General features: G+C 42.1%; 1 protein-coding gene across 1 annotated transcript in view; it reads left to right on the forward strand.

The window, feature by feature from the left end:
* Positions 1-27,223, forward strand: part of LOC105695921 (serine/threonine-protein kinase Genghis Khan) — a 111,619-nt gene that overhangs the window by 44,183 nt on the left and 40,213 nt on the right. The gene's annotated exons all lie outside the window — the stretch shown is intronic.

Genomic DNA, 27,223 nt, shown 5'->3' on the forward strand with positions numbered 1-27,223 from the left:
GAATGCTTGTTCGTCTTTAACAAACGATGTCTAATAAGAGAGGTCGCGGACTAACTATTGACGCGAAACTAGAATTCTTCCCAGAGCAGTGCTGTACGGGGGTTACAGAAGGGAAGCTGAATCAAGCCCCGCACGTTCTCGTAGGATGGAAATACTAAAGAAGGATTCAGGTAGTGTAGCATAGGCACGATCGAGTCAGAGTTAACGTTAGTTGGATCTTCACTGAACATTATATTAAGACGTGTGTTAAGTAATTTTTAAGACTTTATTTAAAATATTTTCAAGCGAACTTCGATAATTAAGAGATTGTAAATTAGGTTAAGTTAGTTCTGCGGTTAGGTTTTTATGTCTCTATGCCACCTAGATCCTCAGATCCTCTGTAGATTCTCGTCGTTTTACTGAGGCCGATTCGCAAGCCCCAGTCCTGCTTTATTCGTTGGGCTTATTAGGCTACCCACCCTCGCGTTTTCCAGGTCGCCTGGATCTAAGAATGCATTTCGTAACTCCTTATATCCGTGGCAAGCCAGTACAGGGCAGCTGCACAAAATGTGCATGTTATCCTCTCTGTCCTCGCCGCACAATCGGCATTTGGTTTAATCGGCTAATCTGAGATCGTGTGTATGTACCCGTAGGGCAACGTGTCCTGTGTGGAGCCCTATGGCTAGCCTCATCCTTCCTTTGCTTATCTCCAGGAGTTCCTTGGTTCTCGTTGTTGATGGCCTGTTCATCAACTTCCTTATCTGTAGAAGCTAGTGTTGTTTCTCCAGCGATTCTCAGAGATGCGCTGAAGAGTGTTCCTGATCTCTCACTTTTCTTCTGCAGAGGGGGTCCCTACGGCCTGTCCCGAAGGTGTCTCTTGGACTCCTTTCTTGGCCAGGCCATCAGCCACCTCATTGCCTGGTATAACTTGGTGCCCTGGTACCCAGATTATGGTTACCTTATTCCGGGTCCAAGTTTTTCCAAGTCCTGCAAGCATTTCCAAACCACGGCTGATGCCGTGGTGGCATTGGCATGCGCTTAGACCGCTGCTCGGCTATCCATGCTGATGTATACCGTTTTTTTTTTTTTTGCTTCGAAAGCAAATTCTCAACACTTTCTTCTTGCTAATATTTCAGCTCTGAGCCTGTTGGTTTCCACTCCCCCTGATAGTTAAGTCTGTATACCATGGTCCTTGCTTGTGCAAGGATCCAAAGGTCCAGGGGCAGAAAACGGAAGCCCTTCCAGTGCCTCCGTCAAGGTGGCCTTTATGGCCCCCGTCGCCGCCCACCGGAAACCCCCCTGCAGACTTCGCAGCAAGTTCGGGGACCCCACCTGTTCCACCCTAGGCCACCAGATCACCGCGGCAGGTCGTAGATCCACAGAGCAGCATTGGGTTTAACACCCCATGTCTTGCCCATGGTTTTTTTCTAGAGTAGACTTTCCTCCTTTGGGTTTCCAAGCAGATTTTCCAGCTCAGCTTAGGGTCCAGGTGGACGCCTAGATATTTGACTGAACCGGTGTATTCAACGTTTTGTCCCCACATCTTTAATGGATTGATGGGCTCTGGCTTGTACTTTCTGGTAAAGATCAAGGCAGCAGTCTCCGTAGAGTTGATCGTCAGTCCCACCGCCTTGCACTAGTTTTCCGTGATTTTTAGAGCGCTTGCAACTACGTCCCTCAGTGTGCCTAGGTAGTCACCATTTACCATGATGGCAACATCATCGACATAGCCAAAGATGTGGAGACTGCCCTTCTGCTGCTTCGATAGGAGACAGTCCATCACGATGCGCCACAGTAGGGGGGAAAGAACTCCGCTCTTCGTTAGTCTCCCCTTCATCGTGTGTTTGCCACATTTTGCCGTAATTTCCCTGCACTCAAGCATGCTAAGTATCCAGTCTGCTATTGCTTCAGGAATTTCATATATGGTTATCGATTCTTTGATGACTGTGTGAGGTGTTGTCAATAGCTTCCTGTATATTCAGAAAAACAGTCGCTCCCTTTAGCCACTAGTTGTGATTCAATTTGGCCTACAAGGTGATACGAGACTGTCTCAGAGGACCTCCTTTCCCTGTACGCACATTGGGATGAGGCCAGCAGCCGCAAGTGGGCCGCTCTTCATGTACCAAGCAGCCCTCAAAGAACTTGACAGTCCATTCCACTCCATTTGGGTATACCACTTGTGTCGCGAGTATTCACTCCCTAAGCCTACTGTTGGCCCTAGGTTGAATAGTGCTCGCCCCCGTTCTTGTGGTTATCTCCGCAAAGCCCGGGAAATAGGTCTCCAGCAGGAGCTTCAGGAATTCTTCCACATTCCCCGTGTAGCTTGCATCAGCCCGCTTTAAGCAGCCCATGCAAGAGCCCGGGTTTTTGTTCAGTATTCTGGCAAGCCTGATGGCCCCTGAACTGACCTGACCACGCTTGTACAGAAGTTTATCCAGCAATCTTTTTTGGTTTTAGTTGTCTTGTAGCCTTACTGTATTAGGTCTGGAGGCTCCGAAAGAGTCGCCAGTTCCTCTCTGTCCCAGTGTATCTAGCCCTATTGAAGACCTTCCTTACCCGCGACTTGAGCTCTTCCAGCTACCCGTTCCATCAGCGGACCTTCACCACTTAGTAAGCGGTCTGCAATAGGCAGTTCAGATCATAGGCTTTTATAATAGCCTCGTTGATAAATCGCGAGGCTTCTTCTGCGGTGTGAAACCTGGTTGGGGTCCCTCGCAATATTCCCTTTAAGTTCGCGATATACCCCTCCCAGTTTGTCTTTCTGGGGTTGCTGCCCCATTTAACTCTATTCTCACATCGGAGGGACAAACGTATCTGTCGATGGTCCGAACCAGACGACTCATCGGAGACTCTCCTGTCTCCTGCCATCTAGGAAGGTTGGTTGATTACCCCTGTTAAGAATTATCAAACTGGTACTGAGGACGAAGTCGTGGAGGCCCTCTCCCCCCCCCCCTCTGGTTGACGCCTGTGCTGCTGCACGTAACGCAGTGCATATTGGCATCGCATCGCAAAAGGAGTTCCAGCCTCCGCTCCCCTGCGTACTCAACCAGTCGTGTAACCTCAAGAGGGGGCGATTCTTTGGAGTCATAAAACATGTATGCCACGCTCACAAGAACATTCAATTGTTTATTACAGCTGAGCGGAAGCCTCGCCTAGAAAACGGCGAGGTCTACGCCGCCGAGTTGTATAATGAAGATTGCCTTTACTCCCTTGATTAGGATGCATGTTCTTTGTTTCTTTTGGATGTTTGCATGGTAAAGGTCCCCGCATCAATCCAAGCCTTTTATAGTATTGTTCAGGAGCCCTGGCCGAGGAGCCTTTGCTATGATGCACATTGATCTGTGCAATCTGCAAGGTTGACTGAGCCATTGTGTAGACCGTCTCCTCCTCGCAAACAGCAGGGTCTGCTCTTGCCTGTTCACCGCCCTCCTTCGTGAGCCGCTTGGTAGCCGCTCCGCGAACCCCGCAATTTGGTTTGACGTCACATGCGTTTAACGCCGCCAGCGCCGACTCGAGGATCAGGGCTGCAAAGAGAGCGCTTTTTGCGTCTCTGGTCTCATTTTCCTCACTTCGACCTTGTCGCCCGCGGTCGGGCCCGCATTTTGCATATCGAAGAGTATTAAAGCCTCCTCAACAGATCTCCGGATACTCCACGTGCACCATCATACGATGTCGCTTGAGTAGGCCATCTTGAGGTATCGCACTCAGAACTGTTCCGTCCTTTAACTTGACATCAGGAAATAAGCTTTTCGGCCAATTCCCTATCTCCTCGTTATTGCTACCAGTTAAAAACAATCGCTCCATCTTTCACCCAGGTGAGAAAGAGGGGGCCTTAACTCCAGCCACTAGGTAGAGGATCTCTTTTGTATCCGGCTCCTCCACCTCCTCCCCCTCGGCATTACCTAGCTTCCTATCGGGGTAGCCATCTGGTACAATCCGTACCCTAATAGTTTTCTTTACCACCTCGGCATATGATCTTTGGTCCACGACCTTAGCCTTCTTCCCTTGGTGGCTGGTTATTGGGCTGGGAGTGTCGAGTTCAGGCACAGAGCGTTTCTTCGCCCCGGCCCGTCCTTCGGCACCGCCATTACCTCTTTTGTTCTCAGTCGAGTTTTGGACTTTCGCAGCATGTTTCCTCGACCGCTGTAGCTTTATGTGGCGCTTCTCAGCCGCACACGTGCGCTTTCTGGTCCTTGCGGTCCCAGAAAGCGCCTTTTCCTCAGGTCGGTTGCCCCCCGAGGGAGCCCCGTCCTGGAGACTGTTTTACTTTAAATTCAAGTTTTTGATCTCGCCCATATTTGCTCCCACGAGTACCGCTGTGATACAATGTTACCCAAGTAGACCCGTGATTGCCCAAGGTTTGGCTACGTACTCTCAAAGGTCGCCCGATATCTGGGAGACACTGTTTCCGACGCAGCTTCCTTCTTGCGCCAGGCAGCCATTGATACGGTTGTTCATACCTTGACTTGGGGGGTGCCCTCTTTGTCAACCGCGCTCGGTTCCACCCATCAAGAAACTCGTAGCGTTGAGTAATGCGAAAAACGCACCCTGCGCGTTGAGTTCGAGTAAGACGCTACAGAGTTATATACAGTAAAGATCGAGGTTTCAAGAGTGGAGGAAATAGAAATATAAGTTCTTCAGTGCTACGGATAAAGAAATGAATTTTCAACCAACTCAAAAAATTAATTAGAAAATCAGGAATTTTTAAAAATTTACCCGACTCTGGTTACTACTATCTACATAAAGATATGGCACGGTGAAATTTTCGGGACTCTTAGAATCGTCGTTCTCATATCGTCATCGTCCTCCCTCTAGTCACGAACTATCATTTTCGCACTCACATGATAGGTCAACCTTTATACGACTTTTTGGACGGCATTCGATGGCGCCCCTTGCGGCATGAAAATGAACTGCGGCGCTCTGCGCTGCAACAATCGACGATCGCACAGAGTACGACGCGTTAACGCGTCGAGGATGATAACCCAATCAAAATTGCGTTTAACCTCGCGGTTGCTTGCATTGAAGTTCAGATTGGTTTCATCCTCGACGTGTTGACTCGCCGCGCTCTATGTGGCACACAACGCGCTTAGTGAGACTCCGGCCACAAAGTTAATAAACATCGATAATATTTTGCAGAAAACATATATGTGCCGTTTTCTCTATATCGTGACAAATGGATGAATTTCAGATTATTAACATCGATAACATGACATTTGTTTAGGTTAGACATTGATGACATTTTTATGTTAAATAAATATTTGGTTGAAGGTTTTCATCAAATTGTCAAGATAAATCGTTGATACTGACATTTTCAGGCTAATAATCACTATCAAAACCGTGCAGATTAGGGATAATTCAGTTTTCTTTCAATTGACACTTTTAGTTTCCTACTTCAGTGGTACCGTCTTTTCATACTTTTAATATCGATCGACACATTCAGATTAGTGATTTCTGGTATTGATCCTTCCAAGCTGATACCTTGCTTCTTTTGATATTAGATAAGATCCTCTCTCGACTCCCCTTTTTCTTTTACATATAATAATTCAATTTTCTTCCAATACCAGTTTTAACATTAACACTTTCAGCTTGGTGTACTAGTAAGTCGATACTTTCCTTGTATTACTAGGACACCAAGCTGAAAGTGTTAATATTAAAAACGGTATCGGAAGAAAATTTAATCATATTGTAAAAGTAAAAAATTTGATATTAAAACTGGTATCGAAAGAAAACTAAAAATGATTTATAATAAATAAATTCAAATAATTTATATTAATAAAAAATGGGAGTCAACCATTTTTTCCAATACTTTGGTACTTTCATTCTATTAAATACTCAAATAAGATATTTTTGCCGCTATTGTACATTTTGTTCCACGTAACACAAGTATACCTATTCCAAAAATTATATTATCCCTCAAAATTATATGTTCATTAACATTTACAGTTTAATGTTCTCATCTAACTAAATAAATTAATTAAATCTCAACCTAACCAAGTAAGAAATTTATACTTTTCTAATAAGGAAAAAAAACAATATTTTTTAAACAAACTTTGTTAGAAAACGTTTGCAAAATTAATTACAAAAAGAAGTGAAACTCCTCAAAAGACAATTTAGGCGTTAATTCTAACCGTCTTTTTTTATTTTTTTTTTAACAGAAAATGGATCCCAACTGTTCATGCCTAATATGTAAGTACTTTTATTTTATTAATTACTCACATTAGATGTTGCCAAATTATTGTACATTGTATTCCACATAATAAAAGTTCATCTATTCCAAAAATGATATTATCACTTAAAATCATTTGTCTCTGAAAATCTACAGTTTTCTATTTTCAACTAGTCAGATCAAGCTTAAAACTAAATCTGATTAAATACAAAAAATTAAAATCTCAATTTGAAAACAACATTTTATTTGGCGAGCACCTAAAGTGTACTCATTAGACTTCTCGTCTATATCTCAGTGCGCGCCAAATGAAATTTTGTTTTCAAATTGTTTTTCATTTTTTTTCGTTAATCAGATTTTGTTTTAAGATTGATTTGGTTAGATGAAAATAGAAAACTAAATTTTCATAGATACATGATTTTAAGTGATTATATCATTTTTGAAATAGATGTACTTGTATTATGTGAAACAAAATGTACAATAATTTGGGAATCCCCTGCACTACGTTTAGGTGGATACCCACCGGTAAGAAGAAATTGTAAATAAAATCAAAAACGTCTTCATCAGTTTCGTTACAAGATGTTAATACTGTAACGGGGCATTTTTTATGGGAATGACCGTCACAAAATGGGACCCTGGAAAAAGAGACAGAATCGAAGAAATCATATGATTGTCGAAATTTCATCGCGGAAATCCGAATCGATTCGATTGGTTTCGATCGGCTTCGATCGAAATAACAAGTTAATATCTAGGTGAAAAGAAATAGGGAACCCGTGTATTGTGAGGGACAATCGGATTAAACCTGCTCGCGCGAGCGGTTAGCCTCAGTGAGGTCAGAGATAGTACCTAGCTTCTCGCCCCGCTCCACATGACCTGTCAACGACACCGAAGACCACGAGGGTGATTGCTGGGAATGGACACCTAAGAAGAGGACGGTCGCAGAGAGGGTACCAGTAAGGGGGCACGAGAAGAGGGCATCCAGCTACGCCATTCGCCGACCAAAGGGCCTCAATGGCCCTGCCAGGACCACCGAACCTGACAAGGAAGGTACCTAAGGTGTCGCCCTCCGATTTTGTTCATTTTTAAATATGTTATAGAGAACTACAATCTAAGGAACCCGTGTTTTTTTTTTATCGGCGGATATACACTTTTAGGGGCTGAAATCAGGCTTCAAGGTTGGCCGTGCAAGGGGGTGAGTTGGCTGTTTCATATAGTAGTACTCGACCGATTTTCATGAAACAACCGTCAAAATGTAGGAAATGAAGAATTAGGAAACATGCATTTGGAATTTTTTTGAAAAAAGAATTATGAAACATGCATCGATACTAAAAAACGCAGGTCCCTTAGATTTTCGGCCTCTATAACATATTAAACAATGAACAAAATCGGAGGGAACACCTCAGGTACCTTCCTTGTGAGTTAGACGCAGACATCCAGCCCTCCGGAGGGAGGACTCAGGCCCTTCAGAGCAACTCAGCATAGTGGGAGGACGCCCTACTGCAGGCCTCGGCCTTGACCGCCACACATCGATCAACCATCCAAGGGCGGTAGGAGATCTGCGAAGGGGCGAACATACTAACGGACCTGGGGTCGACGAAAACGAAACGGCGACTCCACCACATCCGGAGTGCCCAGGAAAAAAATTTCGGCGAGGTTACCGCCAAGGGACCTGGCCGGGTCCCTCAAGACAGCTGCCCTAGACATCTCAGCGCGGCTCATGCCGCTAGTGCGCCGGCAAGCCGTCTCGCCTCTGCCCTGTTCACCTAGAGATTTCAAAATTTGAGGAAATCCGCCAAAATAATTGAGTCGCTATCTAGCACCTTGCTACCTAGTCTATTTAAGGGAGACTAGGGCACGACCAGTCCTTCTTATTCTCGAGTTATCGAAGTACCAGTGTGCCGGTTATGCAAGTGCCCTCCTAACATCCCGAGGAGCCAACCTGCAGCGAACGAAGGACCACAGCCTATCTACCGTCCCATAAACGCAAGCGAACATAAGTACTGAATAATGTGTTCGAGACCGGAACTCCTGGTCCTCTCCCGTATCACGTAGGCAACTTTCTGTTTCCTACTCCGGGTCCTGTAAGAGGCCCTTCGTCCTGAGTCCGTATCGCATAGAGGACTTTTTCCCCCTTGTGTCGCGGAAGCTACGGTCCTGTTCCTTTGTGTCGCGTAAGTGACTAGTCCTGTCAATTCTAAGTCGCAAGGGCGACGGTTGAGCCGTGTGGTGTAAGTTCGGAGAAAAGCGGAGGGGGAAGTCCGGTCCGGTCTTACTTTTTTGAGAGACCCCTAGGCAGACCCACGTTTAATATAGGTAAGGTATTGTTTCTCATATCATGGCTCGGAGTGTGGGAAGAAGAATCCGCGATCCGGTGAAGCGTAGATCGCATGAAAGTAACCCCTTAGTGGATAAGTCCAGGAACAGTTCCTAAGCCCGCACCAGTTAGATTGTCCGTGTAAAAGATAATCTGTCCCACGTTGAGTCAGTCCGGGTAAACTTAGTAAGTCATTTTAAGTACGATGTATAGTTCTTTTTTTTTTTTGCGAATTCCGGTCATATTGGCAGTGACGTCAAGGTTTCTCGTAATTTCGATGCGGATCGAACTTTTGCGCCCGGTAAACTCTCCGAGAGTCGATCTACCCGCCGTCTGTAAATCCGAGGCGTGTCGCTTTCCTACGATCTTTGGACCTCGCGGACACCGCGTTCGTGTTGCATTACTCAGGTCCCGTTGTCGAGAGCGTCGCAGTCGACGCGGAACTCCGACCGCCGAACCCGTTGGCGTTAATTTGAGTTGTTTATTATCATTGAGTCCGTTACTCCGCCCTGACTAAGACTTTTTGAGGATTAATCCTTTGCACTCCGATGTCGCGTGTGACTCGACAATTGCATAACGATTTCAGAAACTTGGAACGCAAAGGGTTAATTTATTCGTTCTATCCCGTGTGTTTGAGCCGTAGAAGAACATGTGACTTGGATCTTGCGTGGGATAGCCACATTGACATTGCGAGGAGGTTGTTATATTTTTTCTAAACGAATGAGTGTCGGTGCAAGTGTGGTCGAACTTGAGTCGGTTAATAAAAGTTATTATATCTCTTGCCAGCCTGGAATTTTGAACCATGGTTTATGCGTTGCTTTTTTGTGGTCCTTGAAATACTTAACTCCTTTCGATCTACCTAACTCCACTAATTGTTTCCTACCTTCTTTCTCCATTTTTTTTTTAATTCTGGGTATGTGTGGTAATATTATGTTTTATTATGGCCTATTGTTATCTTGTCTCTTCCTTTCTTTGCCAGCGTATCAACCATCTCATTGCCCTCCATACCTATCTGACTAGGGATCCATGTTAACAGTATGGTTTAGTTGCATGTACATAGTTGTGTAACAGTTTCTTTGATTTTGTATATAATGTTTTCGTAGTCCCGCTTTTTGTCAATTTCGTGAGAGTCTTTAGTACGCTTTGAGAGACTGAGAGGATAATTGCCTTTCTGATTTCGTGAGTTTCAATATACGTTAGACCTTCTATAATTGTCAGTGCTTTAGCACTATATATACTGTATAGTTTGGTGATCCTTTTAACCCACGATTTTCGTAATTGCGGGGCAATGGCCGCAAATTCCGTTTCGTCCGTGATTGTGCACTTCGATCCGTCCGTAAAAGTTTGTACAAAATCAGATATGCAGTGCTTTAGAAAGTTGCTCAGCTCTATGTTTGGGTTATTGCTACCGAGAAATATTATATCCCTGGTACAGGATGATATTTGTATTCAGGCTGATGAACCTTGTGTTGTAATCATAACTAAGTGCACCTGCGTGTGACCATCTGGCTATATGCTGACAATGTGAAAAGAAATTCGTTGATTCAGTTAGGTTAAACATTACTGGAAGGTTGTACGTCGCTAGGTTGTTCAAGTTGTCCTGGGTAATGATAATCAGCGGATGAAATGTTAGACACGACTTTGTAGACGAATTTCCTTTTTAGACAGTTTCGTCTTATAGGCAAAGGGCCTATGCTTTCCTTGGCTAGACCCTGAAGAATATTGGTAGGGGTGTTGATCAGAGTGCCTATACATATGCGTAATGCTGTGTATTCACAACAAGTACAAAGAGGATGCAAAGCATTCGAAAAGCTACAGTTGTCGTAGAAGATGCTAACCCAGTCTGAGTTGGATCGGGTGAGTCCTTTGTATATTGCAAGCATTGTAGATGGGTGGGCACCCCATTTGAATTCTGTGATAGCCTTCATGATGTTCAAAAGGGCCTTGGATTTTTTGATAGTGGCTTTGACATGTGTCGTCCAGTTTAGTTTATTGTCGATGTATGCACCTAAATATTTGCAGCAGTTGACGACTTTAGCCTTTATGTTCTAGATTGGGATATTAATGTTTGGTGGCAGTTGGTTAAAGTCCGAGTGATGGAACATACACATCTTTGTTTTGGTTTCTGATAGTGACAAGTTGAGTTCTCTCATAAATGCATTGATACCTTGGAGTGTGTCGTTTAGCTTTTTTTCGATTTGTGTAGGATTTGTATCAGTGTAATATATGGCTGTGTCATCAACGTACATGATGTATTTCACGTTTTCATTCTGGAAGGCTTCTGTTTTGGATGTGTAGATATTAAAAAGTACCGGGCTTGAGATTGACCTTTGGGGTAAGCTCTTTATTGTTACTCTGGCGTCAATCTTGTTTTCGTTGTCGTATCCCTCGATTATCCTGTAGCGAAACAGGTTGTACATGCATCTAGCTATATATCCCGGCATTCCTAGACTTATTTGAAAAGTAAAACTTAAAATCTTTTTTTTTTATTTAACCTAATTACAACTGGTCCTGACTCGCAGAACCATCACAGGGATGGTACTTGGCGATGGTACTCCGATTGGTCGCGGGTCATCCTAGTGTCACCTAAATAGACCAGATTGGCAGAATCCAATGAGAGGGGGGTACCAAAAAATCTTCTCCACACCTAGCAACCGTTGCCTGTAGTAGTGAGGGAAATGATGTACTACAGCTAGTACCAATTTCAGATGCGCATCGGGTATGAAGGGTAATCTTGTACATCCACTGGTGAACAACGCACGACATACCTGCCTGAAGTGCCCCTATTCGGTTATCAACCAGTGATGAGCGTGCAATGTCACTAAGGGAAGCAACGCACGAAGTGTCTGGCTCAAGCACTGATCTCATGAGTATGAGTGCGGAAGGGAGATCTTATTCCCCCATTGGTGGACAACGCATGGCCGCAATTAAAGGGCCAGATGAACTGGTCATGATATTGGATGGTCATGACCCGTTTTAGTCAAAGATTCTACAGAGCTCAATATACAGAAATTATACGTATGGAACACGATCTATGTCTTACAATCCTCGTTTATAACCTTACTTTTGGCAGCCCAGTCAGATTCGCCCCACTTGCACACACGATAAACTCGGTCTGGTCTATATAATTACAACAAAACTCAAAACTACACTCAACATCTTGGACCTCCTTATAAAACCGGAGATCATATTCTAAAGAGGAGAAAGGCCTGCTGAACCTAAGCCCTCAATTGGACCCCTTCCAATGGGTCCCCGCCCAATCATCACTGTGGACTTCTCACATACTAGGGTTTTGCTTAGTATTAGGATGCCATTTTCAAATGCGCATACATTATCATGTGCGCCTTTGATATCTAGGAAAACAACCCCAGTTATTTTTCTCTGGTTTCTGTTAATGACTATGTCCATGATCAAACAAGCTACAGTGTCCATAAAAGATATTTGTCCTGGAACCGAATTGCCTCTGAGGGATGATATTGTTACGTGGTGGCCAAGGAAATGCAAGGACGGGGAGAAGATTTGTGTATTGCCTAAAGAGGTCTTACCTCGTACGCTTACGTAACGATTTAAATATTGTTGTGAGGAGATGGCCCGAGCGACTAGACCAAATCCTCTGGTGGGATTTATAGAGATGAGGAGTTCAAGAGGGACTCAATAAATGGAGGTTGTCAAGAAGTTGACGAGGATGACTGTATTTTTCCTTTGTCAGGTGGAATTTCTACAAGTCGTAGAGATCCGTCGGGGTTCTCGAGTCTAATTCTTGCGGTTCCGGTTTCGTTCCCCGTCGCGGAGCTTCGGGTGACGCGATAAGGCGGTCAGTGGCAGTAGGTCACTGGACGGTTAATCTACCAACGCGGAGTTTCTTGCGTTTGAAATTATGAGGTTCGCGTGATTTTAGCGCAAGGCGAAATATTGAAATGTCTGATCAAAGGTATAAAAAGGACTTAATCTATCCGGTTATCCGGAAATAGGTATCGAATTCACATAATCTTAATTGGGATGAAGGATGAGGTTAAGATAAAGAATGAAAGTGACCCGAGCTTGCGAAAGAGCCTGTACCTGGCTTAATCGGCTGCCAAGTTCGGTGACATCCTCCTTAGATCGATCAACCGGATGACTGTGCATGAACATTTTCCGCCCGTGACAAGCCCTAGGGTTGGAAGTCTCCTAGAAGCCTCCCGTCTAACAGATGTAGTCATGCCGCCGTCCCTTCCTAGCTTGATGCTCTTGGATCGCCGGAGTACCAAGCAGCACAACTGTAGCTCGAGGTGTAGTTGATCCTCCGAGATCGATGGTTTCGGTCTTACAGGGAAACCCCCGAGGTGTCCGTTTCCGATTATCTTGAAATTTAAATATGTTGTAGAGGATCGAAAAATAAGGGATTCGTATTTTTTTTTTATCGGCCCAATCCCCTATTTAAGGGATGAAAACCGCCCCTAAAGTTTACCCCCAAAAACGGTTTTTTCTACATATCTGGAGTTGTAATAGATGTTTTGAAATGAATCAAAGTACAAAATATTTCTCTCTAGTAGGCGAAACTACTAACAGTAATTCGGACCCCGGGGGTAGCAAACTTTATATTTTATTTCAGAAAAACGATATTTTTTCAAACATTTTAGAATATAATATTTGCAATAAAATTAAATAAATTACGGAAAAATCATTTTCGTGCTTAAAATTGAAAAATAAAGTTGACGTCTTTCAGGATTTTCACAAATAACAGCGTTACCAGGGGTAAACAACCCCTTAAGTGCAAAATAGTTTTGTACAATTTAAATAAATATTTTAAAGTGTACAATATGTACACTATGTTTATAACTGAATCGGCATCTTTTTCATCAGCCCAAACATCTTTTAAAGGAGTGGATACCGCTATTTAAATTTATCCGTAGAATCATTTTATTATAAATAATTTTAGTTCTATAATAAACGTTATGACATCGAAAGTAATGCATGTTTAATGGATTTGTTTCATCANTCTTTTTTAAAGTTCGAACGGTTTGTATTTAAATATTTTATTTACATTGAATAAAAAGTCATGAATTCGCGGATGAAAACAATCGTGCAATTATAAAAAGTGTGAATCAGAAGTTCGCAGCTACGTAAAACGAAGATACGATAGTCATTGTCAGTATATTTTCGTCAGTTTATCTGCGAGGAACATAATACGCAACTACATAAAATAAAGATAAGTTAGAGTATGTTTCTGTCCGTTCTTCTGTGAGGATCGAGGGCGTGCAATTATTAAAACAATTCGTTTGTTCTCTACAGTTAAAGATTATATAAAAGTTAAAGAAATTCTAAAAAATGGAAGTTAATCCTATTAACGTTATAAATTTGCTATTGGCAAGATTTTCGGGGCTTCAAATACCGGAGAGTCCTGTTAATAAGGTAGAAATGGATTTGGCTGAAAAATTCGAAAAAATTCTATACGAAAGAATGACTGACGTAAACGCGATAGAAGCTATAGAGGAAGAATCATTAGATTTCCAAGAGCAGTTTAAAAATTATGAAATTAAAGCAATTGAAGATGTGTTCTACAAAGAAGAGTACAAAGAAGAAAAAGATCACGATGTTTGCTCATGCGATGATGAAGAGTTAAGTTTCGATTACAAAAAAAAAGCATTTGAATTTTGGAGGATCAAGTAAAACTAAAAAAAAATCATAGTATTGAAAGTGTTAAACATAGATTCAAATTAGTCAATTCGGAACGACAACTGCGTCGAAGGGGCACATTAAATTAATAAAGGTGGTACTTACTAAGAAAAATTGTTTCAAATTTTTGAATTTGTTTTAAAAAGTCTGAAAGAATCTATCGAGGCTGGTCATGTGATTCACGATATAGATATAAAAAAAATGAGCTTTGGAGGCTAAAGAAAGTTTAGAGTTTAATGATGTTCGATTTAGGGCAGCTGATAATTGGCTGCAAAATTTTAAAAAGGCACACAAGATTGTCAGTAAAAAGATTAATAAATTTATATCAAAAAAGACTATTGAAGACAAAGAAACAATAAATCAGGAAGCTGGCAAATTTTTGGTAGAAGTCAAACCATTTATTGTAGAATTCGGAAGAGAAAATACGTACAACGCCGATCAAAGTGGATTCCTGTTAGAATTGCATTCTGGACGGACGCTAACAGAAGAAGGAACAAAGTCAGTTGAATGCGTTGTACAATGTGTTTCATCTACAACACATATTTATACAATACTGCCTACAATCAATGCAGCTGGCAAATTACTGTCCCCATTATTCATAGTTTTAAAGGAAACTAAAGATGAATTCGGACCGATTATTCAACAAAATTTATTTCAGCCCAATAACGTATATTTGGTGGCTTCTAAATTTGGAAAAATGACATCAGGTTAGTAAAGTAATCTTGTACTTTTAAATTAAAAAATTTTCTTTTAAATTATTTTTGAAACCGGGTATTTTCATATTACCTTTGAAGTTCATAAAATAGTTTATTATTGCTAGATTCTTGGTGCGGACATTGCACAGAAGCAGTAAACAGAAAAACACCTGATAACAAAATTATAAAGCTTTTTAAAATTCCCAAAGGGACAACTGGAAAAATTCAGCCACTAGATGTGTTTGGCTTTCGTATATGGAAGAATTTTATAAAACATTTTTCTGATAGTGTACTTTTGTTGGGCAAAGATAAACAATTGCACGGGAGAAACAATGTAATTAAATTACAATCTTTGACGCATAATCAGTTATCTTCTCCTCGATACGTCAATCTACTTAACATTAAATCTACCATGCGCGGTCAAATGACCGTTTTTGAAATTTCGTTTAGAATTTCTGGTATACAACGTTACTGTATCACCATGTAGCTTATTGACTTTTCCTATAATATACATACAACCCATTTTTCAATATTCACAACTTTCTTTATTGTTTACTTTCCGAAAAAATGTATAGCATGTCTAGTCTACCACGAACGGTCATTTGCCCATTTGAAAAATTCATGTTATTTACGACTGTATTCTTCGGAAAGCGCACTCCTGAAATTGTTTTACGAGTGTACAATGTAATTGTGGATCTACAGTGTAGACAAACGCGCGATTGGAACAAATGCATAGCGTTCTTTGTACAACAGTACGGTCTTGCGATCCGAACAGAGAGCATCAAAATTTCACAGTGTATAATAGAAATTATTACGTGGTATAAGTGATAGTTTCGACAAAGTCAACAGAGCCAACAATATTTTGTGGTATGATTTACAATTTTTTTTTATTTCTGGTCTCAATGTTTTTGTCCCGTTTGATTTATATTTTTATATTTTAGTTTTTACTTTTTACTTTATCATTTGTATATTTATCCCCAAAAATGTCAAGACTTTTGAGAAATATCAATTTATTAGACAAAATAAATATCAACGAGAATTGTTCGGAAGATGACCAAGAAGTTTCCGATATTGATAATGATACAGCAAAAAATTATTGTGACTTATTTGACAGCGATACGGACGAAGAGAATATTTTGAATATACGAAGAGGACAAAAAAGAAAGAGATTTATAGTTAGTTCCGAAAGTGAAAATGAGGAAGAGATTGAAACTGCTATGGACGGAACTGTTTGGCAAAAAATAAAAGAAGGGTCTAATCGCGAAAGAGCACCGATTTATATTTTTAAGGAAATATTAGGACCGACAGGATACGCTAAACGAAATATTATAAATGGCAAAGATGAGTCAGCATTTTCCTTGATTATTGATCATAACATGATTGAACATGTAAGAAAATATACGGAATTAGAGGCATTTTAAGTGTTGAAAACGAAATGGAATTTATCTATTGCAAAATTATATGCATTTATTGGACTTCTATATGCACGCGGCGCATATGAGGCTAAAAATATGAATGTAATACATTTATGGTATATTTATGGTGATACAAATATGATATATTTATGGAACACGAAATGGGGTCCGTCATTTTTCTCGACAACTATGCGCCGAAATGACCGCAGAAATCATGAGATTTATTCGGTTTGACAACAAACATCAACGAAGCCAACGCTTACAAAACGATAGATTCGCTTTGATCTCTGAAGTTTGGTACAAATTTATCGAAAACAGTCAAAACTGTTATAAACCAGGAGCATATCTTGCTATAGATGATCAATTGTTTTCTCCAAATCACGTTGTAGATTTACCCAATACATACCCAACAAACCGGACAAATTTGGCATAAAATTCTGGTTAGCTTTCGATGTAAGTAGTAAGTATATAGTAAACGGCTTTCCATATTTGGGAAAAGATGAAGGGAGAGAATCATCGGTCCCACTTGGGGAGTTTGTAACTTTGAAATTAGCAGAACCATATACGGGCCATGGGAGAAATATAACAGCTGACATTTTTTTTACAAGCGCGTCATTAGCGAGTAAACTTCTAGCAAAAAAACGACGCTTGTTAGAACTATCCGCAGAAATAAAAGAGAGCTACCAAAATTAGCGAGACAGGCAAAGGATAGTATGACTCGCTTCTCAACAATATTATACAAATCGAATGATTTTATTCTTTCAATTTATAAAGCTAAACCCAATAAAAAAGTATTGATACTTAGTTCAATGCATTCATCCGTTGAAATTGAAAAAAGTGACACCCGTATACCAGAGATAATTAGATTTTACAATAGCACAAAATTCGGTGTAGAAGTAACCGAGCAAATGGCCAGAAAATATAATGTAAAATTTAAATGTCAAAGATGGCCTTTACAGGTATTTTTCAATATCTTAGATTTAGCCGGGATAAATGCTTGGATTTTATATAAAGAAACGACGGGTGAAGAAATATCGAGGCAAGAATTTTTATTTCAACGGGCAGAAGAGCTTGGGACCGAATATCAGAAGGAGAGGCAGCTAAGCAAAGAATGTTCATCAAAAACAATAATAAACACCGCTACAGATTCTTCTGGACGGAAATCTTGTCAAATAAGATATTGTGAAGTCACTAAGGCTAACAAAATTTCTATAAAATGTAAAAAATACGTATGTGGAAAATGTGCAATACAAAATGCTGTAATTTGTAAAAAATGTGCTGATAATGCGTAAAGGTAAATGAAACTTTCTAAATAGAAAAGCGGAGCGGGTTTTTATTGTAGCATCAGAAAAATATTTTGTTTACTATCCAATTGGCTAAAATCTCTTTCTATATTATGATACATATGTTTTTTTGAAGCAGTCATTTGATCGCTCATGGTAGGATTAGGTATACATGAAATGTCGCTGGGTTTAGTGTTAAATACTCTTGGTATAAAAGCGGTTATATAGATGATAAACCGGATGAATTTGTAAATCCAGTGGATTTCAGTTTCGGTGGCGCTCGAGCTCAATGCGAGGTACCCGGATGTAAAAATACTGCTATTATACAATGTGCATGGTGTCAGAAATCACTATGTTTATAGCACTTTTCTGAAGAATTCCATTACTGTTCAACTTACAATCCTTAAAAAATTAATCATGATAAGAAACAATCGGTTTATACATAAATAAAAGTGAATGATGCCTAATATTTCTCTTGCATTAATTAATTTAATAAGTAGAAATTGTGATTCACTAATGCAGACTTTTATCCATAGAATGTGTATTAATTTGTTTCACGTATCCTTTTTCTGACCACGTCCATTTCATTCACCTACATAAAATGCACTCGAATCTTAATTCAAGGTATTTATCTCTTTAAGAGATGTTTGGGCTGACGAAAAAAATGCTAATTCAGTTATAAACATAGTGTACATATTGTACACCTTAAAATATTTATTCAAATTGTACAAAACTATTCTGCACTTAAGGGGTTGTTTACCCCCGGTAACGCTGTTATTTGTGAAAATCCTGAAAGACGTCAACTTTATTTTTCAATTTTAAGCACGAAAATGATTTTTCCGTAATTTATTTAATTTTATTGCAAATATTATATTCTAAAATGTTTGAAAAAATATTGTTTTTCTGAAATAAAATATAAAGTTGCTACCCCCGAGGTCCGAATTACTGTCAGTAGTTTCGCCTACTAGAGAGAAATATTTTGTACTTTGATTCATTTCAAAACATCGATTACAACTCCAGATATGTAGAAAAAACCGTTTTTGGGGGGTAAACTTTAGGGGCGGTTTTCATCCCTTAAATAGGGGATTGGGCCGATAAAAAAAATACGTATCCCTTATTTTTCGATCCTCTACAACATATTTAAATTTCAAGAAAATCGGAGATGGACACCTCGAGAGGTTTTCTTGTTAGACTCGCTAAGACCTGAGAACCGTGAGCCAAAGACTCCAAACTTGCGGTCGATGATGATTGATGAATCGTGAGACTTGTTGCAATTAGGTGCAGGACTGAGCTCCGTTCCAAAAGTGGTTGCTGGTTTTTATCGGTTAATTTGGGATGATGTTCCAGTTGATGGGGGTTCGATGATCTAGACGAGGGCGGTGATTGCAGGGGTGTTCGATGTGTTGCAGAGTCATCAGGATGCGCTTCGGGCCAGTTGATCGCGTCCTGGTCTATTTGGGTCATTGGCGCGATCATCGTTAAGCGGACTCAGGACTTCCTTTCGCAAGCGTGTATTTAATCGCTTGCTAAGTTGTAAAATTCCATGGCTACCTTTCGGGTTACCTGGTTATGACTATTTCGTAAAGGGTGCCTACATAACAATATTATTTCTTTCAGTCCGCCATTCAGTCCCCCATTTTAATTTCTTTTCGTTTATAACATATATAAAATTTGGAGCGCATACGAATTTATCGAGATTAGTCTAATTAGGTTACCATCCATTTTCGCAATGCATATGGTGAAGTTCGTCTCCAGTCACTTGAGATTCAAGATGTGTTGAATATTTCCTGAAAGCACTACAGAATCTTGTTGTGTATCTCCTCGGAGGTCTTTTGGAGGATTTCAGCACGTAGAAACCCAGACGGAACAAGTACATATTTTATACGTATAAAATATATCTGGCATAAACATATATGCATATATATTCATATACATATACATATGTACACACACCCGCGCGCGCGCGCACGCACACACATATTGGGACGTGTATTCTGCCGGAGGTATACCTAGTGTTCACAAAAGAGCCCTAAGTCCCAGTGTTCTTAACCTCCGCCCTGGCTCGCACCCACCCCTGAGCACACACACGCTAATTAGTTACCGGTTAGGCTCCAGGCGTCCTAAGACGCCAAATTTCAAGGAACCTTTGGCCTCCCTTCCCTAAGGGCTCGGTCTCTCCCCACGAGAGCGGAGCCGGAAGGCGAGGGCGAAGGGTTTATCCCCGGCTTCTCCGAGGCCTGTCCTCGGAGAAGACTTCCCCAAAATGTGTGTCTCCTCCAAAGGGTCTCGCGGCCAGGGCGAAGGGCCAACTAGCCCAGATAGGTTGGCCACCGAAATGGCCGCAAAGAGGGGCAAGGTAAGGGCACTTAACTCCCGTCGTTACTTTAACTAGTCCGGAAGGGACCCGATTTCCTTCCGTTATATGAGAGGAAAGGTTTGCCTTGATAAATAAAGGAAAACAAACTGCAAATTAAAGGACTAATAACAGTACAATTTATTCACCCGCGAGAGATTTCGATTGTAAAAGGAAATAGACAGAATCAATTTTAACAACGAACCGAACGGCTAAAACCCGACAATTATTCGGTGAGGAAGGAAACTTCAAAAAGGTTTCTTTCCAATAATTATTCAGAAAAGGAAATTTAAAAGTGATTTCCTGTTTTTCTAATAACAATAGAAAACACGGAAAGTTAACAAAGCGTCGTAAGGCGTGAACCCGACATAAGTTCGGAAAAGGGAACGCGCGCGACGCATGCGGTCGGCAAGAAATTAACTAATTCCCGACGATACAGCGGGAGCATTAAACATACAAGAAAGATAATAGGTCTTCAAAAGTGAGGAATAGAAGGGAATATAAGGTATTGTAGGAGGAAAGAACGCTCGTCACCTAGATAAAAGGGCACGCAAAAGTACATACGCCGACAAGGCACTTAAGATCATGATTTTTGAATCATTATCTTAAGCATTATTTTTCGGCAGCCCATTTTTGAGGGGGCTGCCGAAAAATAATAAGGTTAAATACAATCAATAGGGCCGATGATTAATACGGGTAAAATCGCGTTCCGAACGATACAAGGTTCGGCCGGAAATTCTCTTCCGTCGGGAAGACTAGCAGAACACGCAAGGAACTTTCGCTAAATGTAACGCATCGGGACTTTAAATTTTAAGAGTCGCGATCTTAAAGGAGATAGCTCGCGTGAGGTACTTAGAACAAATTCACGGCAGGTATATGATTTGAGCTCTCCGTAGGAACTTTAATAAACGACAGACCGGAAATGATAATAATATAAACGAGCTAAAATAATATAACACGACGATGAGATAATAAAATAATAAAAACGAGATATGGAATCGAGGAATATTATGATAAAATATACGCGAACCGAACTTGTTCTAAGTGGAATGCCTAAGGGACTTAGAAATATTAATTATTTCGAAAAGGAACTTAAATTACAAATACTCGCGCGAGGAACGAACTTTAAATTGAAACGCGGAACGGTCAGTTCGCAAATCTTTTCAGAGGGAAGGAATCGTAAAATATATGAAAGAGAAGAACATAGGGACAAACTAGTCGGAGGTACTATCGCACTTTAATTCGCGCGTGAGGTAGGAACACAGGACGGGTCTGAGGTACTTAGAATTTTCTAGACCGTCCTAATAAAGGGAAGCTATAGGACTGGAAGTTATACTGGAAATGTCTCAGGATTTCCGAAATGGTCCTAGGATAAGCCTTAGGCCCGAGGAATCGAACTTTTTACTGGAAAACACCTCGTTAAGAAATTAATATTGAAATTCGCTCCGAAATATAAGAGGTGGCAAACTTTAATGTTCGAGGACGCGAAAAAAAGAGAATATAAGTGCAATAAACATCTACGGCCGAAAATCGTCGGTTGACCCAATTACGGTGACGGGCTTCTTGACGGGGATCCTCGGCCGGCGCGCTCCCGGGATAGGGCGCCGCCGGGAGCCTGCGGGGGTGCCGGCACGCGCCGCGCGCGAGGATCAGGGCCAGCACCGGTGAGGGCCTTCCCCCCCCCCCCCCCTGAGCCGGTCGGCATATTTCTCGATGATGTCCTATGGGTCCTGGTCTGGTCCCGGTTGACCTGGAGCTCGATCGCAGTCTTACCGGCGGCCTCTCTGCTATGCGTTTCGGGAACGCGATTGATTGACTGTGCTTCAACTAGTTATTACGGGCAATTTATGCACTGTAGAAAAAAATCGTACAGGACTGTTCCAGTCTTTTCAACAAGGATAGCACTATATAAACCGTGACTACAAGTTGTATTACACCTTGCATATTACTTGCAAATACTTATACTTATATAAGGAAACCGTCGCGGCCAAAAACGATGTCTCGCGACATCATTTTGATTTTGTATGAGCTTTACTTTGAGTCTTCGGTAATCAGATCGCACGCCAATTACGCATATAACAAACACGCAGCAAAGAAGCATTTAATGCACCTCTTTATTTAAGTATATCTACACACGTAGTGTTGTATTATGTACTTTGTGGGGAGAAATACATTCTACTGTACGTCCGTTGTTATTGTAACGGTCGCAAATTTGGTCGTCGAATGTCGTTCCAAAATTTGCTTAACCGCGTGTTCGTACCACCTTGCACGTCCATATAATAAATTTATTTAGGAAACAAACCAGAGGAAGAGACTTCGGAGTTTTAACGCAGAGACTATAACTCGTCAGCGCGCGCGGCGAAGTTGATACGCGCGATAGAAAAACTGTTAGATCTGGCGATCGCGCCGTGTTTACTGGCCTCGAGGTCGAGTTCAAGACTATTTTGGAATTCAATTTGGCCCTTCGCGACCAAATAAAATTATTTCGTGCATCCACGGGACTCTAAATTTGATAGGATTGTCCGTTTGCAGTGAAATTTAAGGAGGTGAAACAACTGTTTATATTGTACTATTAGGCGTCCAGTGACCTACTGCCACTGACCGCCTTATCGCGTCACCCGAAGCTCCGCAACGCGGAACGCAACTGAACCGTAACAATTAGATTCGAGGACCCTGACGGACCCTCACGACTTGTAGAAATACCACCTGACAAGAGACAAATACAGTCATCCTCGTCAACTTATTGATAACCTCCATTTGTTGAGCCCTCCTCACCTCCTCATTCCTATAAATCCCACCAGAGGATTTGGTCTAGCCGCTCGGACCATCTCCTCACAACAATTTCTAAATCGTTACGTAGACATACGAGGGAAGATCTCTTTAGGCAAAACCCGAATATTTCTCCCGGCCTCGCATCCCCTCGGCCGCCACGAACCATACTACTTTTAAAAATGTGTATTCCATCAATGTTATATCTAGTAGTATTCGATTGTTGTGAGGTCCTTCAAAGGATTTAACCCCGTCTTTTAATTTACCGTTTAATACTTTTTCTAATCTGAAATCAGCCATCTCACCATTATCAAGTTGAAATGTTTGTCTCTTTAGGAGTATTTAAGAAGGTTTTTGCAGTAATTGGTAGATAAGGATGCGTAGTCCTTAGTAAATTTAACAAATCACTGCATGCCGCATGAGTAATATTATGCTTAAAAGTCCATATTTTCAATTGTTCACAAAAAACGTAACTATTATTGTCCTTTGATTTCTCATCTGTACTTGAAATGCTGTTTTCAGTACCGCTAGAATATAATGTACAAGAATCGTCGTCGAAATTATTAGACAATTGTTGTACGTTGAGAGTATTATTACTTTCAAATAGTTTCCTACGATATTTATTATTTGAACCATTATTAATCATCAATATTAGAATGACTATTTAATGAAGAAATAGTATGCTTTTTCAATGTTGCATTCACATCTGCCCCCTTTTCTGTTTCTAATGTTGATACATTAGATCTATTGCTGGAACAAGTTTGCAACGTTTGTTTATCTGGTGTGTATGGCAATGTTTTAGTTTTAATATAATTTGTTGGATAAATATCATCAACTTGAGACTTTCGAATTTTATGAAAGAGATTTAAATACTTATCATCATGGTTATAACGTTCAACTGTTGACAAAGCTATTTGCACATTCGTATACGTTTTACGACGCAATTGTTGTTTGGACAAAATTTTCTGCTCGAGCGGCATAACGTATTTAATAAAATAAAAAGTCCTGTATCGATAGTAAAATTTACACCTTAACGCTTGACTTATTTATTATACTTATATTATACGTATAATACAACGTACTGTTAAATTGAAATTATACTTTCCTTGCTTACATTAAACCAATAAGTGTTGACTGAATATCAATGTTTAACTCAACAAATCTGAAAAATAATTAATATGAACATGAACATAAAATGATACATGAATGAAAAATTAAATACTAATGCACCAAAGTAGGTCACTAAGCCGCCCTAATTATGCGGTCTAGTGACTTACTTTGATTAGGCGAAGATGGCAGGTCGGAGCCCGGTAAGGAATTTCGCATAACCCATCAAGGGGGACAACGGCGCTGGAACGGAAGATCTTCCAGGGGAACCGACATTACCAGAGAGACTACCACACCGGTTGCATCACATTTGACTACCGTCCCGTTCAGCGGCAGCATTTTCCACTGAAACCAGAATACCGAAGGTCGCCGTGCCGTCCCGCTCCCTGAAGGGCGTCATACCTTCTCGTCTCCCGAAGGACGTCTCAGCGCTGCCGCCTCCAGCAAGGAGTTACCGTTCCGGCCAAGCGAGAGCTGTACCGGTGAGCCCGAGCCTGCCCAGGGGACCTCTTTGCTGCCATTGTTCCGTCCCGATGAGTCGCGTGCTGTGAGCCGTTACCGATCTCCATTTTTCTTTAAGCCGTGTGAGCCGTTTCCGACTTCGTTTCTGTATCTGATTTCTTGCGTTGTCTTTTCATGATTCCAATCGCCGCTATCTGATTTCCCGATAGTTTCCGCTATTTTTCGAGATTGCGCCGTCTTTCCCGTAGATTTCCCGCCGAGTCGCTGACGACTCCCGATCGTGTCCGACTAATCGCCGAACGATGTATGCCGCCCTCCGTGTAATTCTGAGTTGTCCCTTGCGTAGTTCCGAGGCGTCCCGGGATTAAATATCGTTAAGAGTCACGGGTGGCGTCCCGATATCGTGCATATATTGTGCTCCGTGTATCGTATCGCCTTTCCCGCTATCGTGGCCGATATTTCACACATTTGTGTTGTTCTTTTACCAAGTCATGGCTCCACGTTTCTTTTGTGAATCCTGGCCTGAACCGCAAGGATCAAATCCGTCGGGGCTCGCACCATCGTACGAGAGTTCACGCACCACCGATGAGGCCTGAGGGGTCGGTCCCTCAACCAAACCAAAACGAAATTAACCAAAAGTCCCAGACATGCGAAAAGATAACGGAAGACAGCGGTACGAGGCGACACAGCGTCGTCGACGACGAAAGATAACCGGGTTACCTCAGTACGCACTAGCGACCGCGGAAAGGGCGGGGTCCTTTATCAAAAAATAAATCCCGGGGCGGAATTAATTTAATAACCTATTTATTCAACAAAAAGGAAGCTAACGGGACGAAAATTCTAGAAGACTACGCAAGAATAGTGTCGATTTTAACTTCAGACTCTACGGCGGAACGAAAATATCCCGATAGCTAAACGGAGTTACAAAAGGTTCTTCAACCAATTAAGTTATATGTGAAAGTTACACGGGTTCGCTCGCTCACAAATATCTACACGGGATTAAATGAAATCAGGGAAATTAAAGACGACGCCTAAGTGCGGGGAAAATATTCGGCGGTAAACAATCCGGCGGTTTATAACTCACCCAAGGCACTTAGGAATTTCGGCAATTATTATTTCGGCTCGTTTTAAGCAGCAATAAAAAGGGAAAGAAAAGGCAGCAATTCAGAATCTGTGAGCACAGACAAGCTACGCGAGATACACAGGCGTTTCGGACATAATTAAGATTTGACGAGCTTCGGTATAACCAATGTTAGGGAAGTTATTGAATCAAGCTGCGTCCATTCCCACGATTTCTGACCGAAATATAATGCATTTTTACGATTTCGGATCGAATAAAGAATTTCTACGATTTCTCGAATCGGAACTCGAAAGCAGGCAGGGTTTTTGCTACAAGAATTTCAAATTGTATTACCAATACTAATAATCGACGGCATAAATAACATATTCAAAAGAATACCTTTGCACTAAGCCACTAGTAGCACTCCTTAATTACACTTGGTTAATTGCTCCACGTCCTTGGTTAATTCCAAGCAGGTAGCACTCCTTAATTACACTTCGTTAATTGCTTCGGATTTAAGGCACCAAAAAAAATGTTAACGTACCAAAAAGGGGTTTCGTACTTCGTGAAGACGGAATTGTTACGTGTCGACTGTGCAGGACAACTCCTGCTTTCGGATCGACACGGATTCCCGGTTCGACCTAGAAGAGAGACAACAGTGCGATTAGTTCAAAACAAAAGGCCCCTCCCACGAGACTTTGGCCAAAAGATAATAAAAATAGGCCGCTCCTACGAGACTAGGCCGAAAGAAGATAAAAATGAACGCTCACACGAGACAATGGCCGATTACACCCGGAAGGGCAGACTGCGTGGCGCGTGGCTCGGCGACAGGTTACCCGGGGAAATTGCGAAACGGGAAAATCTAATCCAGACTAATCAAATGCTATTCAAACCTTGTTCAAAAATCGTACCCTCAAACATCGGGCTCGACGAGTGCGGCGATGTTCCCTCAGTGATAAGGCCACCAGATGCGGCGATCTTCCACAAGTGATGAACGATGTACTGGAAAGCAGCGATGAAATATGGGGCAAAGTACTGGTTGAAGGCAGCAAAGAAATGTTGGACACGTCCGTACAGCTCGGCACTCGTAGACCACGAAGACTTAATCTTCGCCGTGGTCCTCCGGACAGGCTCGGTGTGGTTCCTCGGCAACGGTTCAAAGTCCTCGATGATTGACCGCCGTCGGCTGCCAAGTTGCGTCGACCAATTGACAGCGGTCAAGCTCGGAATTTTCCAAATTCCAAACGCTGTCAGCCGCAGCGTGAGCCAACTCGGCGCGTTTATTCGCGCCCTGGGTTAGAAGTAGGATCCGCGGTCCAATCGGATGCGAGACTGGAACATGACGTCATCGGAATGGCGGCGGATGCTATCCAGGGGCGTAGCTTCTCGGGGATCCGGTGACGCTGGCCCTAGGCTTTCTTGAACCAGAGTTTTTCCTCGTGGTGTAACCCGAGGGCACCGGCATCCCTTGATGTGACGGCTCCCGGGTGAGGAGACCGGTGGGCCCTTCCGCCTTTGGGTCACCACGCTCTGGCCTCGACGCAGAAGGGCGATACAAATGCCCCGCCGCCCTTATAGGGACTCCCTTGAGCCAAAGGTCCTGTAGGTGGAGGGTCCACTACCTCCGGTAGTACGCCCTACTCTCGTCATCGGTTAGGGGCCGGAAGTCCGGGTGCGAACGCGGTGATCGGACGGCACCGCCATGAGTGGGCCCCTGCCATAAAACGTGGGGCCGCGGATGGCTCTGCACGGCCCTGCTCCGCGCGGCCCCGGCATCCATGGGCGGCGGCGGGGCGAGACTTCGTTGCCACCGTCGCTTCTTCGCCCGTGGTCCCTCGAAGGCGCCCTTGTTCCACAATGATAGTCCTGGATGTTGATGTCGGCGCTGTCCGCACTCGCCGCACCGCTAGGACATCCTAATGTCTAACCGATACGCAACTTATGATTACTAAAAATTTAGGTAACGCC

This window comes from Orussus abietinus, unplaced genomic scaffold (assembly GCF_000612105.2).
Source record: "Orussus abietinus isolate OABI.00-Male unplaced genomic scaffold, Oabi_2.0 scaffold249, whole genome shotgun sequence".
Classification (NCBI taxonomy): Eukaryota; Metazoa; Arthropoda; class Insecta; order Hymenoptera; family Orussidae; genus Orussus; species Orussus abietinus.